The following is an 8,559-nucleotide window of genomic DNA, read 5'->3' as shown; positions in this document are numbered from 1 at the left end:
GACAGTAGAATTAGGGGTGCAATACCCACCTGAGAGGAAAGAAAAAGAAAATATAGAGCATCTCATTCTCCTCACAAAGTTCAAAAGAGCAAGAGAGGTATGTATCCCCTCAAAAGAGCACAAGTAGAATTAGACTTTCACCATTGTTATCACCATCGTCACCATACACCATACATTCGCCACACATGCACATCTTGATTTGACTTATTGACTTGTTTCTTTGGATCCATGGTTTGACTATACAATAAATGTCTTGTAAGTATGTATACTTTATCTCCCACCTATGAGCTCCAGATATTAAAGCCTTATTAGAGTAGGATGAGAGAAAAGGCAATGTCACTATGCCTTATACCACAAATACCACATACTTTAAGAGAGAAGGCATCACTGCCTTGGTAAGGATCCAGAAATACCTCAAAAGAGAGATCTTAGAGAGTCATACAAGGAATCTCTAAGTTTTATTTGAAAATCTGCAAAAACTCCAGAGCTATAGCTGATCAAGAATAAGAGACATGGCTCAAGACAGAAGTGACGGTTACAAGTCCCATGGTGAAAGGTAAAATGAGTAAGTTTTAAGTCTTGACAGTTTACTCTAACTCAGAGATAAGACCTCATTTGAAAGCATGTGTACCGTCAATTTTTAAAGACATTACAGCAACTTCTGATCCATCACTGAGATTATCCTTGCTGAGGGACGAAAAGGATCCAAATGCAACTGGCATCTAGAATTAGGGTTTTACCCGAAAGAATTCCACGAGTTTTGGTGTTTGTCTATTTCTGCAGGGGGTTATCAAGAAATATGGAAGTAAGGCCCACACGCCGGGTTTACATAGAGATATTAACGTGCCGCGCAATTATCTAACATCTAGAAGAGTCCAGAAGCCACGGGAACGAATGGGAGACCGGACGGGCCCGGGGGCAGGGCGCCCGCCCTGGCCAGGCAACCAATCACGTTCAACTTTCTGGATCATGCTCCTCCAACCTAAGGGATCAAGGAAAACCGTGCGATTAATGTCGGTTTGATCCGACGGCCTATATTCATTTGGAAGGACTATATAAGCAGACCCCCTGGCCCCTGGAGGAGAGCACCTCTATCTCTGTGAAACCTTAATTCATTATCCATCTCGGGAGAAGAAGCCTCTGATCAAGCCCTAGAGCCACCACATCAATAGATCTCTAGTTTAGCATAGCTACATGGGATTAGAACTAGAAGGAGTCAATCTTCGATTGGTTTCCGGATCTGTCAAGAGGATTCTTGGTAATTCCTCTATTGTTCTTCAATTGTTCATCATAGTTCTTCAATATTATGAATATGACTTTGTTCTACTTCAATATATTGATTATGACTTTGCTCTACTTGTTTATATTTGCAATTATATTGTTCTTAGTTTATCATAGTTATATGCTTGGCTTAGTTAGATTGGAATTATATACATGTTTAGGATCGTATAGCGTTTATCCATGTGTACAGTAGGTAAATGATAAGTATTGTGTAGGCGTGGTGCCTATACCATATTTATCTATGATTGTACCCTATATGCCAGATCGCGGGGTAGTTCATGGTAGTGACAGCTCCATTGATTCTTATATAGTCCCCCTCTCGTTTATAGGGCTGGCAGAGCAACATTATTACAGGGGAGTGTTTGCAATGTTTCTCATCTTCCTTGATAATATCACTATGCATGGGCGTAGTCCTGTCTCGCAATGATTGCCAAGTATAATTGCACTAAATATGATATGCTAGACTTTATAGTTAAGAATAACTTGGGAAATATTCTTGTAGTTCATCCTAATTCCATGCTAATGACTTGCTAGAATATCTATTGAGGTGCTTATCATATTTATATGTGGCTAGTTATGTTGATCAGATTAATTGTCTTTGTCACCATTCATACTTTATGTATCTTTTATGTGACACTTATCCGTGTATGAAAGAGATATATACATGCTGGGGATGACAACTTGGCTTAAGTGCCATAAGGGATAGGTTTGGCATTTTTGGCGCCGTTATCAGAATTAGAAAACTAAGTGTACTTTTGGTAGTGACGTTAAGAATGCCCAACAAAGGCTATGGAGAAATACAAGCAGCTTTGTTTGAAATCTTTTAGCCTGAACAGGAGTGGGGAAGTTATCCAGAAGCAAGATTTGCCGTTGCCTCGGCAGGTTACCTTTGACCCTAATCCTGGTAAACTTCAAGAGATGGTTAATTCTACAATTAATCATGCTTTGATTAACCACTCCAATGTGTTGTGCAACACCATTTACAAACCCTGTGATTCAAACTTTCAAAGAGGGACAAACACCACCACTTTATGCTGGCCCAGCCTATCATCAGCCGGGGTTATCATCGGTTGTTGCTCCATCAGCTCCTTCAGCCGTTGCAGAAATAGAAGTCACGTCCCCTCCGAGTACGGCGAGAGTGGTTAATGAGCAATCTACGCCGATGAGATCAGATCCAATTACTTTAGGAGGGTGGGTTCAGCTCAACACAGATCTATCGGCATCAGCGATGTTGGGATCTGTATTTCAAAACAGTTAGGTTCCTCCTAACTGGTGGGGATATGGTATACCTCCGTGGTTTTTAACAAATAATTCTAGATTATCTCAGATACCTGACATACCTGACAAATAATTCTATCGGCATCAGATTAATTGTCTTTGGCACCTCCAGTTTCGCCGATAACTCAAGTGCCTCAGCATTCCACGACAACTATTGTGTGGGCAGTTACTAGGATTTTCCAGGTGCCAACATTCCCAGTGCCTAATGCAAGCTCATCGACAAATCCATTACCGACACAACAAAGGGTCATGTCTCAGGCAGGGTATGTCAATCCAGCAATGATAGCTAACTACCAGCCATCGGCAAGTCCTGTCCCGATGAATGCCAATAATAGTTGGTTAGGGCAGTTGCCCTTTCCACATACAACATAGCAAAATCATCAAGTTGTAGGGGTTCAACAAGGTCACATACAAGCTGGCTTTCAGAATCAAGTGTCGGCACTTCAGCCAATAATTCTTGCTCAGTAGATCGGTGGTCCACAAGTAATGGCTAATATGTTGTTTGCTGGAGATTGTGTGCCACAGGGGCACGTAGAAGCATATCAGCAGGTGCCAAAAATTCAACCAGCACATCGGCTGGATGGTTATGCTTATTGGGCCGATAAGATAATAGAGGTCATGAGAGATCAATTTGGGATAAAACATAAAGTCAACACTTACTCTTATCGGACACCATATCCTTCTGCATATTATCTAATTCCTCTTCTAAATCGGTACAAGGTGCCAGATTTTACTAAGTTCTCTGGGCAGGATGACATATCGACAATGGAACATGTTAATCGCTTCATCATCCAGTGTGGAGAGGCTGCTAATAGAGATGAGTTAAGGGTTCGTCTGTTCTCATCATCCTTGTCGGGATCGGCCTTTACATGGTTTATATCCTTGCCTCCAAACTCAGTCATTACTTGGGACAATCTAGAAAAAAAGTTCCATAAATATTTCTTCTCTGGGGTTCATGAGAAGAAGCTCACCAATTTAGTCAGACTAAGACAGCGTAATGATGAATCGGTAGAGAATTTTGTGCATAGGCTGCGGGATGTGAAGAACAAGTGTTATAGCTTGGTTTTGGATGATCGGCAACTGGCCGATTTAGCTTTTCAAGGGTTGTTGCCGCATCTCAAGGATAGATATGCTTCTCAAGAGTTTGAAAATTTGAGTCATCTGGTGCAGAGAATTTCTGATCAGGAGACTATAGCTTTTGAGCCTAGAAAGAACTAGAATAAAAAGGTATCATTTGTCGATGAAGGAGAAGATTCTGATTCTGACGAGAAACTAGTCATCGGCTTAGTAGAGTGGGTGAAAAGTAAGAAGCCAATGTCTTGTCCTTTTGGCCAGAAAGAACAAGAGAACTTTGCTTTTGATATCACTAAAGACGATAGGATATTTGATTTCTTGCTTCAGGAAGGACAGATAAAGTTGTCACCAAATCATGTGATTCCATCGGCAGAAGACTTCAAAAGGATCAGGTATTGCAAATTGGCAATTGAACTTCACACAACACAAATGAATGTAGAGTATTCAGATAAGAGTTGCAATCAGCTATAGAATCTGGGAGAATTAAGTTTGATAGCTCTAAGACTCATAAGCCGATGAAAATCGACCAGCACCCTTTTCCCACAAACATGTCGGATGCCAAAGGAAAGACCAAGGTTTTGACATCAGAAACTGCTGAAAAGAGCGCATCGGTGGATCCCCAACATCAAGTAACTACCGATGACGCAAAGGGAAAAGGGCTGTTGAAAGAAGGTAGCAGTTCTGAAAGACCTTCCTGATCTGGCATTGTGATTGTTGACGGTCCTTAAGTATCAAATTTAATCATCAAATAAACAAAGAAAAGGATCCAAATGAAATCAACATCTAGACTTAGGGTTTTATCTGACAGAATTCCACGAGTTTTGGTGTCTGTCTATTTCTGCAGGGGGTTATCAGGAAATACGGAAGAAAGGCCCACATGTCGGGATTACATAGAGATATTAACAAGCCGCGCAATTATCTTACATCTAGAAGACTCCAGAAGCCACGAGACCGAAGCGGAGGCGAAACGGGGCGAGAGGCAGGGCGCCCGCCCTCCTGCCCTAGGCGCCTGCCCCCTCTGAGAGTCCAATCAAGACTCTGCTTCGTGGGAGATCTCCACCGACCTAAAGGATCAAGGATAACCGTTCAATCTAAGTCGGTTTGATCCAACGGCCCATATTCACTTGAAGGGACTATAAAACCAGACCCCCTGGCCCCTGGAGGAGAGACCCTCTCAACCCTAATTCATTATTCTCAAGGGAGAAGAAGCCCCTGATCAAGATTAGAGCCACCACATCAATTAGACATCTAGATTAACATAGCTACATAGGATTAGAACTAGAAGGAGTCAATCTTCGATTGGTTTCCGGATCTGTCAAGAGGATTCTTGGTAATTCTCTAATTGTGCTTCTAATTGCTTCCTAATTATCTTTGTTCTTCAATATTATGAATATGACTTTGTTCTACTTCAATATATTGCTTATGACTTTGCTCTACTTGCTTATATTCAAGATTATATTGTTCTTAGTTTATCATAGTTATGTACTTGGCTTAGTTAGATTGGATCTATATACATGCTTAGGATCGTATAGCGTTTATCCATCGGATCCATGGGTAAATGACAGATATTGTGTAGGCGTGGTGCTTATACCGTATTTATCTGCGATTGTACCCAATATGCCAGATCGTGGGGTAGTTCGTGATAGTGACAGCTTCACTGATTCTTATATAGTCCCCCTCTCGTGTATTGGGCTGGCAGAGCAATATTATTACAGGGGAGTGATTGCTATGTTTCTCATTTACCTTGCTAATATCACTATGCATGGCCGTAGTCTTGTCTCACAATGATTGCTAAGTATGCTTGCACTAATTATGATAATGCTAGACTATATAGTTGAGAATAACTTAGGAAATATTCTTGTAGTTCGTTCTAATTCCATGCTAATGACTTTCTAGAGTATCTAATTGAGGTGCTTATCATATTTATTATGTGGCTAGTTATGATCAGATTAATTATCTTTGTCACTATTCATTATTTCATATATCTTTTATGTGACACTTACCCTTGTATGAAAGAGTTAGATAATTGTTCTCAATTATACATGCAATGATAGATACTCAATCTCATATTCTATTCTGTAATCAATATTGATGATTGCTAATCCCTTCCCAGTGGTAAAAATATAAATAACGATACCTGGAATACTTCCCGGTTAAAATGCTACATCGGTATTAATCTGTGCGCTTGCAGATCCCATTCATTATTTATTTAGAAGAGCAATTGCATATTTGAATACCGCGTCTCTTATATCATGCTGGGGATGACAACTTGGCTTAAGTGGTGTGAGGGATAGGTTTGGCATTTTTGGCACCGTTACTATTATTAGAAAACTAAGTCTACTTTTGGTAGTGATGTTAAGAATACCCAACAAGCATTTTTGGCGCCGTTGCCGGGGAAGGTTGATTACTAATCAGGAATGGAATAAAGGATTTTGAGTTATCATTTGCATCACTAATATGATTGAGCTTATCTATTCTCTCATACAGTTTTACCCCGATATTTTTCTATTTTATCTTATGCAGGGGAATGTATGAATAGAAGACATCTTCCAGAAAATTTTGTTGACAATCCCAAAGCATTATTCAAGAAGATGAGAGCCAAGCTCAAGAAGAGATCATCAACACTTCAGCAAGAAGCTTCATCTAATCAAGAAGATCACCGGAACTTGTCTTCAGAGTTCGAAGCCATGGCGAACAAATCAATCCGCGAGTTCTCAGCTCCCACTACGGACAACTTCCGCACTGGACCTGCTGCAGAGATCGATGGCAACTTTGAGCTCGAGCCTGGACTTATTAACATGGTGCAATCCAACCAGTTCTGTGGGAAGGCACACGAAGATGCTAGTGCTCATCTACAACACTTCCTGGAGATATGCAACACATTTACCATATCAGAAGTTTCCAAAGATGCTATACTACTTCGCCTCTTCCCATTCTCACTATTAGGGAGAGTGAAGCAGTGGTTCTACGCTACAAAGGAGAAGAATACTACGTGGGCACTCTGCTCAACAAACTTCCTGGCTAAATTCTTTCCCATGGGCAAGACCAATGCCCTCCGTGGAAAGATTACAAGTTTTCAGCAACAAAATGATGAATCTGTTCCAGAAGCATGGGAGCGCTTTCAAGACTACATCCTAGAATGTCCCATCATGGAATGGAGAGTTGGCTATTGATGCAGACGTTTTATCATGGGCTCGGCAACAGTGCCCGAGAGACCATGGATGCTGCAGCTGGAGGAGCATTCTTATCACTTACTATACCACAAGCCACAGCTCTTGTATAGAAGATGGCGTCCAACCAAAGCTGGAATGAAGAGAGGACCCAGACACGCAAGAGAGGTGGAGGTATGCATCAGCTGAAGGAGGTAGACATGTTGTCTGCAAAGCTAGACCTGCTCATGAAGAAGCTCAACGATAGAGCTGGAGACAAGAAAGAAGTTATGCACATCTATGACTCTCACATGACTTGTGAGGAGTGTGGAGACACTGGACACTCAGGCAATCACTGCCCTGAGATACTTGAGGATGTGAACTACATCAACAATAACAACAACAATTACTACAACCGTCCTCAACAAAATCAAGGTTGGAATCAACAGAGGCCTAACTACTCAGGTAATTATCAAGGTAACAGTTCTTACAACAATAATAATAATTTTCCACCTCTGAGAGAGTTAGTGTCTAATCAAGGAAAGCTAATGGATGACCTATCTAAGAAATTGGCATCTAATGATAAAATGCTAGAAAATATAAATAATAGAATGGATAATTTTTCTACTGCCATCAAGAATCAAATTAGCTTTAATAAAATGATTGAATCCCAGTTAAATCAAATAGCTGCTGCTGTTCCTGCTACTAACCCCGGTATACCATCACAACCGGAAGGATTAGAATCTGCAAATCTTGTAGACATGTTTGATGCAGGTGTTGGGTATTCTTAACATCATTACCAAAAGTAGACTAAGTTCTCTAAATTTAGTAACGGTGCCAAAAATGCCAAACCTATCCCTCACACCACTTAAGACAAGTTGTCATCCCCAGCATGATATAAGAGACGCGCTATTGAAATATGCAATTGCTCTTCTAAATAAACTAGGTTAATGCCCGTACGTTGTTACGGATTTTAAAATCCACATACTCTATGTTTCTTCATTGTTATTTTATTTTTTCTGTCTATATTCTTCCTTTTTCATTTCTTTTCAGTTTTAGTTTTTCAATTTTATTTTATTTCCTATCCTTTCCTTATTCTTTTCTTGTTTTAATTTTACCTTTTATTTTCTTTTTCTTTTGGTTTTAGTTTTATTGTTCTTCCTTGCTTCTATTTGTTTTTCTTTTTTTTAGGTTTTCTATGTTTCTTCATTCTTATTTTATATTTTAATTTCTTTTAATCTTATTTTTATCCTTATTTAAATTATTTATTTATTTTATTGGCTCTATGCATTTTTATCATTTTTTAATCATGTTTGTTTTTTTATTTTTCTTCTTAGTAATTTTATTTTTTATTTTTATTTTCTATATATATGTGATGTTTATGTATTATATATTTAGTGTTCTATGTTGTGTTATGTCATGTTTACGTAGTATACATATGATGTTCCATGATGTTTCTTATGGTGTTCACTTAGTATACATATAATCTATAATAGATGTGATGTTCTATAATATATTTAATGATGTTCTATGATGTATTTAGTGATGTTAATGTTCTATAAATATATTTACGATATTTGAAAAGTAACCTTTTGATATTATTTGAAATTTTTCTCTATTTTGTTTTTATTTTTTCTTATGCTTTTTACTCTAGATTTTATTATTATTTTTATCTATGTTATGTATTTATGTATTTTTATGTATATTGTAATAATAGTTTCATAAATCTAAAACCAAAATACTATTCTTCTAAATCGATTACATTTTTTACTTTGTT

Source organism: Sorghum bicolor, chromosome 2 (assembly GCF_000003195.3).
Source record: "Sorghum bicolor cultivar BTx623 chromosome 2, Sorghum_bicolor_NCBIv3, whole genome shotgun sequence".
NCBI classification, from domain to species: Eukaryota; Viridiplantae; Streptophyta; class Magnoliopsida; order Poales; family Poaceae; genus Sorghum; species Sorghum bicolor.
This window is presented reverse-complemented; position numbering follows the sequence as displayed.